Source organism: Lepidochelys olivacea, assembly GCF_965140295.1.
Source record: "Lepidochelys olivacea isolate rLepOli2 genome assembly, chromosome: 18".
Classification (NCBI taxonomy): domain Eukaryota; kingdom Metazoa; phylum Chordata; order Testudines; family Cheloniidae; genus Lepidochelys; species Lepidochelys olivacea.
The window spans coordinates 22,295,124-22,307,412 of record NC_140428.1 but is presented as its reverse complement, the minus strand read 5'-3'; the positions used below and the strand labels follow the sequence as shown (position 1 = coordinate 22,307,412).

Genomic DNA, 12,289 nt, shown 5'->3' with positions numbered 1-12,289 from the left:
AGATACTATTCCTGGCTCTTCCACTAACCTGTTCTGTGACCTTGGATGAGTCATTTCCCTCTGTTTCTCCTCCTGTTCTTTGTCTGTCTTGTCTCTTTAGACTGCAAGCTCTTTGGGCAGGGACTGTCTCACTATGTCTCTGTACAATGTCCAACACAACAGGGCTCTGATCTCAGGTGGGGTCTCTAGGCACTACTGTAATATAAATAATAATATTAATTTCAACACAAAGCTTGTGACAGATGTTTGACTGTCCAGCAGGGTACCTGCCACCCATTGTGCATTGCATGAAATCTAGACAGTGTCACCTAAGAATAACTTCCTGGAAATAACCAAACATTTCAATTCAAATAGTTCAAATGAACAGCACACAGCATGTGTGTGAGAGACCCTTATGGTTTTTTGTTGTTGTTGTTGCTGCTTTCTGTCATGCTTAACACCTGCCAGGAGTGCTGAAACACCTGTCCATAATGCCATGTGTAAGATAAAAATATTTAACAGACTTATACCATCTCAAGGATATCCTTGTAAATCATTATTTACGGTGCCTTTAATAACTGATAACTGAAGGAAGGAACAAACTTCCTGCATTGTTTCAGTTCTCGGTCAAAAGACACAAAAGGCATCTGAGAACTTCTCTGGGGCAGGTTCTTGTTTCCATTAAAACCCCTTTACACTGGTCTAGCAGTGCGAAAGGGGGTTTAAAGCAGGTGTAATGCTGTGTAATTAATTCCCACTTTAAAGCTACTCTATGCTGCCACATTGCTGCAAAAGAGTTTTAGGGTAAATGAGATCAGGCCCCTTCATGTTTTCCTCCTTCCAATGTATTATATTACAAACATCTCCCAAATAATGAAGAAATATTTAGAGAAAATTGTTTTTAAATGTTTGAGTGTTTTTTAAACATTGTAGATGGACCTTAGAGGTAGAGTTTTGATCCAGATACAAGATTTTGGTTCTGGCTCACTGCTAATAAAAACACCTTCTTGGACAATGTCCACTGTTATAACATACTAATGTAGAAAGGAAGCAAGGTACCATCTATGAAATTTGTTGTGGCGAGAAGGTACAGAGCAAACTACAAAAAGCAAAATTCAAAAAGTTAAGGGTGCTTAAGTTGACACTTCATAACAAGATGACTGGTCAGAATTCTTAAATCAGTTTTTACTAGCTGGAAAAAAAATCATTTTGATTATGAAGCAAAGTTTGAAAGTAGGGATCCAAAATGTTATTGCTAATAAATCCTTATTTACTTGTTCTTATTATATTTTCTGTAAAGTTACAAAACACTGTCTGGAAGTTTAAAAATAGACAGAAAAGATTAAATAAGCATTCTCACAGCTACAAAACTTCACATTTTTGTTTGGAACTATTTATTATATCATTGTTCTCTTAAAAGTGTGTTCATCTGTATATAGTATCCAGGGTTTTATATTTATATGTTCATTTAAATCATATCTTCAAAGTGTAATCTAAAAAAAAGTGTTTTCTTACATTCATTTTTAGCTTCTAATCTAGTCACCCAAAGCATTTTATTCTAGGGTTACTCATGCTTGGGAGTTCTTCAAAATTATCTTCAGTCAAGCACCATTTTTCTTTGTATTAGTTTCCATATTGGCCACTAACCTCTGGTTCCAAATTCGCTGTTGAACTTTTCCACGTTGTGTGCGAGACACCATAATCATCATTACCAGGCAGTATTAGAAACACAGAAAACATCCAATGCTGCCCAGTAAGATGGTAATGGCATCCCAGGATCGCAGTCTACAAGCAGCAGATAAACCACCAGCCAGAAAGCCTTGGAGAAGAAAAAAATAATAGAGAGAGAGAGAAAAAGAGAGAAAGAGAGGGAGAATTCCACCGTATAATTGTCAACCTTTTGTGATAATTATTTGGGAGAAGAGACTAAATTACAACTTTCTTATAATTTAGCAGAAAAAAATATACCTACTTCGGTTTCTGATCATTTTGGACCAGGGCTTTCCCTGTACCCTAAACCTTACTGTTCCCTCATACTGATAGATCATGTCAGATATATCTAATCTGACAGCTCCTAATGCAACAAGTCTTTGGAACTGATGGAGGTAACAAGATAGTAAATTAAGCCCAGCCAAGCATCACAGCCTATGTAATGCCCCCTAACTGCTGCCGTAAGTTAATAGCAACAAGGCAAAGTGCTAAACCCTGTAAGCAATTGGATCTCAAGCCATGGTTAAATGTACACTAAGGCCCAACTCCAAGAGGTAAACTACTGACAGATCCAACTTCTCTTTAAGTATGTCCATGCAATTACATATGAACTTTACCTGTGCTTGTATTAGGCAACTGATATTTGCTGATTTCTTGAGTCATCTTTTAAACCAGGTTTATTTTTTCTTTTAATTTCAAAGAGAAGAACTTTGAGTGCAAATTTATCATAGAGGAATTCTTAATACCAAGGAATTAGATTAGAATTCTGAAGTTGTCAGCATTCTATTTCTCCCTCCACATCTCCAACTATAACATCATAAGATTCTGTAAATGTGAATTTTTAGTGTTGTATTACCAGGTTAAAAAGACAGAGAGAGAGAGAGACAGAAAACACAGGGTCACCTGGAATATTTAAAAACCTGTATAGCAGCTAAACAAATTAGTGCAATTTGTTCTAATTTGTTCAGCACAAAGAGGCTAAACATTGACACCTAACACTCTTGAAAAGTAAAGGCCTGTAAAATTACAAACATGCCTTCCATTGCATTCTGAAACCAGCTGGAAATCCCTATTTGCCAGACACTGCTGACAGATAATGCTGCCAGAGCCTACTGGCTGTGGTAGGGTTTTTTGGTTTTGTTTTTGTTTTTCACGTTGCCTGCTCTGTTGCTAAGACCTTTGCCAAGCCCCCACCATTTTGATCGGTGACTGTGTCGGAAGCAGTAAAATGGCCTCCAGGATTAACTCAGGAAGCATTCAGGGATGTCAAATCTGCAGCTGGGGGAGGAGGGAAAAGAAACTGTATTTGTTTCCAACTGATTTCAAATCAGCAGAAAGTTAGTGAATTCGTGAATGCAAGATCCACATGTTTAATTTACAACAGCAACAACAAAACCCCGAAAGGATCTGCTTACGTACCAAATTCAAAAGCCTGACAAGGAGAAAGCGAGCCACCATACCTCTCCCAACAGCAATGTCCTTTTTGAATATAAATGATTGAGCTAAAGTCAAAAGTGACACATCAAAGGGGAATCATGGCACAAAAATAAAAAAAAATTTGCAACTAATCTCAGTTAAACTCTCAAACCACAGAAGATGGGGAGACAAGAAAAAAAAAAAAAAGATGCCCATACACAGTGTTGCGTGTAAGCTAACCTATTCTGTATGTAAGTTAACCTGTTCTGTACGTAGGTTACATTATATTGCAGGTAGATTAATAGACCCTTTTATTCAAATTCAAAGATTCACAAAGATTTTCAATTAGGAAAAATTTCAGTTGCTAAATACTGATCCCTACAAGTGACGTTAAAAAATAGCACTTCTGTGCCTGTTCCCCAGCAGCTTTTAAAGCCTGGAATTGTGTAGCACGTCCCTCCATCCTCATTTGGATATAAAGCAAGCTGGGTTTTCTTTTCACCGTTTTTGTGCTGGCACTCAGCAAATGGTTAACTAGTCAAGAGGAACTTCTCCCTTTTTTATTAGAACATGCTGCACCCCATCTCATCCGAGCTATTAGGTGACTGTCGAAAAAGATAACGCATAGCAAAAGCAGCTGACAGATAGACATGTTCCATTTAGCCTCTACAAATGGAGGTTTCATTTTTTTACATTAATAATTCATGGAATTAAAAAGACAACTGAAGGGTGTGTTAGGCAATAGCTGCTCTCTCTCTAAAATAGCCTACGGTTTAAGTGTGATAGTTGCATCTGAAATAAAGTGTCACTTTCATGGCGGGCTTAGAAATAATAAAAACCCCAGAGTATATTGAACAGTGTTTTGAAACATGGCATCTAGAACTATTACCCATGTAATAATATTAAAAAAATTATTTGCTAGAAAGACCACAGTTAAAATAATTACAGGGAATATTGTTATAATTGGACCGTAAACATCAGTTTATTGTACTTGAAATCAAAAGGAACTATTTTAAATAAACTGCCAGAACAAGATAATGTAGAGCTACGATTTTGGATATTTCACCCTGTTTTGCCTACAACACACCATGTCTTGCAAGGATCTGAGAACTGTGGATGATTTCACCCATCCATGTGCTGACCGAGGCCCAGCAGAGCAAGTTAATGGTGATGTGGCACCATGAAGATTGAACTTCTTCAGGTTTGTGGTTTTGAGTTAGAACCTGAAATACTTCACAATTTTTCTCCTTTATTTCCTTGGTTGTTACGACTCTGTAGGGTTTGAGCATTTTCCTGGGATATTGCAAAGATTCCAGTGTGACTGAATAGAATAGATGCATTGAAAATGAGCCTTCCATTGATTGTATCAGGTCTATGTGTCTACATAATACTAAGTCAGGAATGTCCCAATGCTTAAATGCCAAGAGATTTTAAAATTTTTTTTACATGAGATGGTGCGTGTGGGGCCTTTGGCCACGCTACAGCATCAACTAAGTGTCAATTTTATCCTGATCAGTGACTGATATTGTTTGCAGTATTCGGAAGATGCTCTATGTGAAAAGGAAGTGCTGATCAAAATTAAATAAGTCAGACATAATGGGCCAAATTAACTGGTGCCACTTTCTTGACTTCACTATTGTATATTGCTGTAGACAGTATTATCTTTAATTCTTTGATGATAAATTGTGTCCCTTTTTTGCATTGACATAAAAGGCCCAAATGCAGCTCAACTGCCACAGTTACACGGACCAAGAAGCAGTCCACAGACAAGTCCCACAAGGGGCTGGGCTGTGTAGTGACACTTTAGACAGAAGCGTGGAGATTATGGGCAGGACTTGATCCCTGGATACCCACATACGGGGATGAATCTCAGAAATTCTTATAGACGGAAGATAGGCCATTGAGTCTACAATCTATCTAAAACTAAGCACCAAAATCTCCACAGACCATGTAAAAAAGTGTAGTGGGCCCCATCTTCCACTCTAGGCTGCAGACTGATGTAACAGCTGCAAAATGCAGCCATGTCTGCCTTGATATAGGTTAGTCACTAAAAACCCATTAGTTTGGGCTTTGTGCACACGAAGATTTGACCCTAAATATACTGAATAGCATGTGTGCAATGTGATCAATATACAGCTGATGTGGGGACTGTAACTTGGGGGTTTCCTGGGCCACCTCCTGCCCTTAGATACACTTCACAGCCCCCACTGCAGTTAATGAGAGCTGGTACATGACACAGATCACCCACCATTAGTCGAGATTTGCCAACAGTTTTCAAACAATGGTATCTGAGAGACCAGTTTTCCCTTAAATTTAGGGTAGGAAATAACTGGGGTATAACAACTGTTGGCAAGTGTCAAGATCTTTTTCATGATGATCACTGTAGCTGAGACCAGCCTCCTGCTTTTCATTCATGTACATTTCAGCCATAACATTGCACTAGCTAGTTTGAATCACTTAATCAGTGACACAACAACCCAAGGTGCACCAACGCTGTACATGCACATTTGAACGGGCTGTCTTAAATCACAAGTTCATGTGAACCTCCACGGAACTAGAGACACAGGGGTATAGCCAAAGGACTCACTAAGCTCCTTCTCGTGCCATTTCAAAGATACAGTAGGGGGAATCCAAGTCAACCACACTTTCTTTTAGATAGTGTAGGGCTGGGACCAGCAAGTTTGTCAATTCACCAGGCCCTACTACCTTGTTTAAAATCCCATTCTCTCTGTAGGGAACACTGCACTTTAGGACAAAAAACATCTAAATGGTGGCATCGTGGCCTAGCAGAAAGATAACTAATGTAACTGTTGAGGCTGCGACAGCAAAACAATGCTAGAGAGAGATCCAAGACCGCTTTAACTAATCAAACAATAGACTATAGTATATTCTGGTCGGTGACCACTCATCTGTTACACAATGGTTCTTTTTCATAGGCAAAGATCCCTACTGCTGAAACCTTTGAACACTTGCAAATGAGCCACAGCTGCTAGCTAGCAGAGGGCATGTCAAACCTGTAACGTGCATATGAACATTTTCTTCCGTTTGAATTTCATTGGCACTAACTCCGATTCTTGTATTGTGAAGAGAGTGACTGGAGGTCTACGTCCCTGAGCTTCATCGAGACACATCTCTGTTTGAGAGATTACAGGCCCCAAATACTGATCTGCCAGTATTTTACCATTTCCCAAACATCATCTGCTCATTTGAGATGGGGGATGTCCCAGAATGAGGAATGTTTTGGCCAAAAGAGGAAAAGACCTGATTCTAATCTCACTAACACTGGTTTCCACCAGTGTAACATTGCTGGGTCAGATCCTGAGCAGATGTAAATCAATGTAGCACCATTGAAATCAACATAGCTATGCCATTATACACCCATTCAGTATCTGGCCTGTTGACTTTAATGGCTTTACTCCTTATTTACTGCAGTGTCAATAAGAGTGGGGATCAGACTAGGAATTCAAAAGATTTTTCTGTGTCACCATCTGAAAGATATGGAAAAATTTAACACATGCAAGTTACTGTGGAAATTCAGAGTTGTAATAAATGTTCTGTAAAATCCTGCATGGGTGTGTATCCAATAACTGAGTATTTGTTTATACACTTCTCTTGTTTATAGCTAGATCTCAGGTACACCATGTACATCACTCCCAGGATATATTTGTATCTGTAGAACCAGTGAATGGCTTACACAACTATGTATGCAGCTTTTTCCTCTGTAATAGATACAGTACCTATCAATCTTCATATTTCAGATCTCCAAATACCCTGTTCCAGCTAATACAACCAGCTGAAAATATTGCGTAACTAGAATGGCCCAAATTCAGAATAATAATTAATACTTAGCTCTTATATAGTGCTGTTTATCAGCTGATCTCAAAGTGCTTTATGAAGGGGGGGGTCAGTATCATTATCCCCATTTTACAGATGGGGAAACTGAGGCACAGACAGGGGAAGTGACTTGCTCAAGGTCACCCAACCAGTCAGGGGAAGACTTGGGAAAGGAACCCAAGTCTCCTGAGTCCATTGACTTCAAAGAAGTTACATCATATATAAATTTGGCTCGTTGTGTTGCAATATATATTGGTCAATTATGTCATTTTTCTGGATTCTGTGTACTTTGTGATTCTAAAAGTAATGAATGACATATGAAAATTGCGGCTAATTATTACATACCTGTACAGTATTTTGCATATCTGGGTCATACTTTACTTAATGTATGTTGACTAAGATGTTTGGGCCCTGAAAATTAAGCCAAGAATTGTTTATTCCTCATAAAGTATTTTTCATTGTTATATTATTATGTCCAATAAAGAAATAATCAGGAAATGCCTTCTAGAGCTGAAAGCAAACAATATACACAAGGTGGACATGTAAGGGAAAAGGTATAGAAGGTTTCTACAGCATTTAGTAATTGGGCACAGGCTCTGTCTGGCACAAAGTTGAAATCCCTGCCCTTAGCCAGATCTGCAGACAAAGAAAAGTAAAACCCAAAGGGCAAAATTTAATGAAATTTCCACTGTTCTTTTCTTTACTAAGATCAGAAATTGGCCCTAAATTCCTAACAGAGAGGGCTTTGTATTTCAGACCGTCATTTCCTGATAGAAAAAATCTGAGTTCAAATTAACTGCTGAGCATAATTCCACCTCTCATCTGAGATTCTATGATTCTATGATTAAATACACTTCAGCTAACACTGCTTAGGAGTCCAAGGGTTTTTTTCAGGAGCTACTGTAGGTATTTTAGCTATGTGCATTTTACAGTGACGGCAGAGAATCTGGCCTCCAGTGTGGTCAATATGGCATTTTTCATCAGCACTACAGCTCTCTATTTCTATACCAGGTGTATCCTGCCAACATGCCTCAACCAGGATGCAGAGGCACCATTTCAAGGAGATGGAAGACAATTAGCTTCTTATTTTAAATGTAATGCCCATTCATATCTTACCCTCCCTCCTTCAATTGCCAACAAGAGGCTAATTGCTGATGGGTTTGGTGGGGTGGACACACTTGTCCCTTAGGCACTGAAATTAAACCCACCAACTCATTTCACACAGGCCACCAAAGAGACATCAAATGTAATTATTTTAATTAACTACCAATCTAGACTAGAGTCATACCAGTTAGCCAGAGATGAAAGGCTCTTTATCCCACTGCCAAATCCCCTATGATTTCCATACTTCCTCACGGTAAAGAAAGAAAGAAAGAACATGGACTCTGTTTTTATTTGTGGATGTCTAGACTTCATATATCCTTCTGTATATATTTAAGATTCTGAGTCTGATTCTCCATAGCTCAGCTTCTTGTGTTGTCATTCACACTGGTGCTAATTGGGCATGAAATTAGTATAAAACGCTACCATTGATCTGAACAGAGAGAGAATTTTGATTTGGTAGTATTTTATACCCACTTCAGGCAGCCATTAAATGTACAAGGTGCAGGTCAGTGCAATATCCAGGGCGCAGGTCTGCCAGAGGGAACAGAATTTGCCATGAAGCACACTACAGCACTCTATGTACATTTCCAAAATATTAACTCATGCAATCAGAGAAGTTAGGGGAAGAGTCCTATTAGGTCATCCAGTCCCTCCCTCACTATAGCTAGTACATGACAGTACATTTTCTAGTGCTTGGTGTCAATACTATTGAAAGAACAGGAGCCAGTTATATAGATTGGGGTTACCACAAATACTCCCTGACAGCCTCCATCACCTTTAGTGTGAAATATCTTTCTCTGGAACCTCCCTCTTGTTTGACTATAGGCCCTGATTCTGTCCCCATTGGTTCATGGGAGCTAAGCTGAGTCTGTAGTAAGGTGAGGGAACAAAGTTAAATGTAGCACATTGGAGCTCTGTCATTTCAAAAGATGTAAACTCATACTGCATACAATGGTAAGGTAGATAGCAGAGCTTCAGTGATCTTTCTTATTCCCACTAAAACAAAGAAAAATCCTTCCTTTGGGCCCCCCTTGTCCTGCATTCTCTTCAATGGAAACTCAGCACCTGATAGGCTCAATAATATAACCAGACAAGGGAGCTTTAACTTACTGCTATATTCAGTAGAACGCATTAGTACTTTCAAAAAAACAAACAAAAAACAGTTTCCAAAGAAGTTTCAAGGGTAAGCTGGAAAATGCCAGTGTGCCCAAGCAGTTACAAAACGGTGTCTATTTCTTAACTGCATACTGTTTCTTACACCTTGCTGTGGTGTTAATGATTATTCAGCCCCACGATGGCTGGTGAATTTCCTTCTCTTTATGTCCCTCACGGTCTGCACATTAGTGTTCTGCAATGGAAACTGATTTCTGTTGCATAGTCTGCCATTATAAGAGACAACAGGCATGATATGGTTTCAGAGGAACCCTAATTTCTTCCCAGATCTCTTGCTGTAGCCATTTTACAACAAATCCATTCAAATAAATAATCCTTGCATGGTCTTGCATAACTGCAGACAATAGTAGCGCACATGGTAAGAGAAAGAGCCTTTTGAGTCTTTGTCCACACAAAACTGTGTCTGTTTACTCTAATTTCGCTTACTCTGGTAATCCCCATGCAGAAAATATTCCACATAGCGAAGAGCAGATTTGAAAAGTGAAATATAAATACTGAATTTAAGGAAAACATTAGCATGGCTTTGCAAGATGTGTGCATCGCTTATAAAAATCTGGCCATTTTTAAATTATGTTGGCAGTTAAAGGCCTGGAGGCCACATTCTGATCTCAGATGCACTGTTGTTAATCCAGAGTCACTCCAATAAAGTTAATGGGGTTACATGGGATTTAGGCTGCTGCAGCTGAGATTAGAGGATGGCTCTAGAAATTTATCACACACCTCTTTGAAGACATAAGTCTTCATTCTCATCATACATGGTCTATCTACTAATTAATGCAAGCTTAGTGGCAATTATTATAAGCCACTGGCTCATTTTTTTGTAATTATTGGCTAAAATTAAATCTATAAATGCAACTTTTTTTGGCCATGCTATTTTATTTTGTTTGAACAACTAAACGTATCTTCATCATCATTGTAACTCACTACGGTCTTTTTGTATTAAACAGTCACAATCATTTTTCTTTGTTAAAAGAGCTGCCAGGAATTACATAAACTGAAATATTGCCCTCCTTAATGTTCCCTAAGAAGGTCACTCAGTGATATTGGTAATACTAAATGACCAACATATTATAGTGTCCTGTAAGCCACAACATGGCAATGACAAAGTAAAAGACGGGGAACTTCCCAAAAGGCATGGAGCAGTATACACATGAATTATGGATTCCATTAACCAACTCAGCCCGTAGGAGAGGGAAAATGAAAGCAGCCACCATTTTTAATATACCCATTACTGAGATGAATCCCTATTTCATACCCAAGAGTAACCTATTGCTTTAGCTTTATAACATTAAATTCCACAAGCATTTATTTGTATCCAGTTTACTATCTGTTTAAAAACTGCTTGCACAGTTATTTCTATTTGGACTGATAACAGAACTCACTCCATACTTTTATGTACCTCTATTTTAAGCCAGTCTTATTTAATACCCGCTGCACACATAAAGTTATCAGTCCTGAAAAGGACAAAAAAATATTGAACCAATGTTCCACTACAATTCTCACCATTGCCAGTGAAATAAGCAATTCGTGCCCCACAAAGGCCTAACAAGCAAGATGAAGTTCTTGTTCTACAAAGCATACAGCTCACTTACAGTGTCCTAAATGCAAATATGGTCCTAACAAAAAATTAAACACTCTACCTGGAAAAATAACACAAAATTGCTATGGTGGAAGCAGTAAAAATCCAAGCCATATAATGAAAAACTTCAAAACAGATTAAACTAGCATAAGGGAAACACACAGAGGAATACATCGTTGTTCCCCAACTCATCCACCCCAACATGGTACCACCTGAAGGTAGGCCCACATGCAGAGGAAAGACCCTTCTGACTGAAGTGAAGGCAGCAGAGTTGCAAGGAAGGAGGGAATGAGAGAGAGAGAGAGAGAGAAAAGGGAGGGGATTCTCAGGGAATAAGAAAGTGGCTGTAACCTTACCGTGGCGAAAGATCGAGGCAAAGAATGCAAAGCCAAAATCAAAACACAGAAAACGCCAAAAATCTTTCAGTTTTCTGAGTCCTCAATAGTGCGCTTTCTCTGGCCATTCGGTACCCATGAAATATAAACCCACCCTAATGGTCGCCCAGGTTACCGACTTCATTTAGTTAATCATCACCATTATTACCAATGCTCAGGCCTTGAGAAAAAGGAAAGAATGGCTGAAGAGGAGCGGAAAACAAGGAACTTAAATGAATCCCTTCCCCCCTCCCTTTTTTTCAGCACTAGTATTTAGCTATTGTACCTTCATTACCTTTATTCTCTCCTCCCTCCTCCACTCACCTTCCCCCTCCTCTTTTCTGAAGTACACAGTCAGGCAAAGTTCCACCAGCTTTAAAACAATCAGGTATCAATTATCCTCCAAAGGAGAATGCAGAGTCTCCAATTTGCACCCAGGTAGTTGCAGCTTCGGAGAGGAATGTGACTCTAGCGTGAAAAACTAACTTGTTAGTTAACCTGTATGGTTGAGCCTTAATCAATAGTCAGGGACTATGAAAAGAACAAAGCATGTGAAACTTAAGCCTTTATCTTTGGGCTTCATCAGATAAGCTATACCTGGAGTCTAAAAGGACAGGCAGGTTTGTTTGTAAGCCTAAAAGCTTGAATGCAGGCTAAATTCTGTTTCTAAAGTTCAGTCTATTTATTGACTATTTAAGATTCTTTTTTATCCAGGCTAAAAAACTGTGAGCTAACATATCGTTTTCTAATGACCATTTTAAAAAAAAGTCTAATTAAAGTGAAATGTGTATCCCAGCTATAATATCTAATTTCCTCAGGCCACTTCCACCTGCCCAAAATACGTTAAGGACATTATAATTTTGCAAACAAAATGTCTAACAAATTAACATGTGATTGCATCCATATTTTATCCCCAATTTGCATTTTTGTAATTTTAAAACGCATTATTTGCCTTTTGATAAGACACAGAGCAATTTGGTGACCTTTCTGCATTTCTCTTGGACTAAGGGCGTTTTAAGGGAAAACCCAACCATTACAGAGATGAGTAAACCTTCAAAGGCATAGGGATCCTAACAAGGCTGAAGTGGAAATTTACTTCCTTTCTGAAAAAGATATTGAA

At 38.6% G+C, this 12,289-nt stretch overlaps 1 protein-coding gene across 1 annotated transcript in view; it reads right to left on the bottom strand.

The window, feature by feature from the left end:
* Positions 1-122, bottom strand: part of TTLL10 (tubulin tyrosine ligase like 10) — an 85,637-nt gene extending 85,515 nt beyond the window's left edge. The window contains exon 1 of the mRNA XM_084652070.1: positions 29-122. The gene's annotated coding sequence lies outside the window, so the exon portion shown is untranslated. The remainder of the gene's footprint in view (positions 1-28) is intronic.
* Positions 123-12,289: the final 12,167 nt, after the last annotated feature.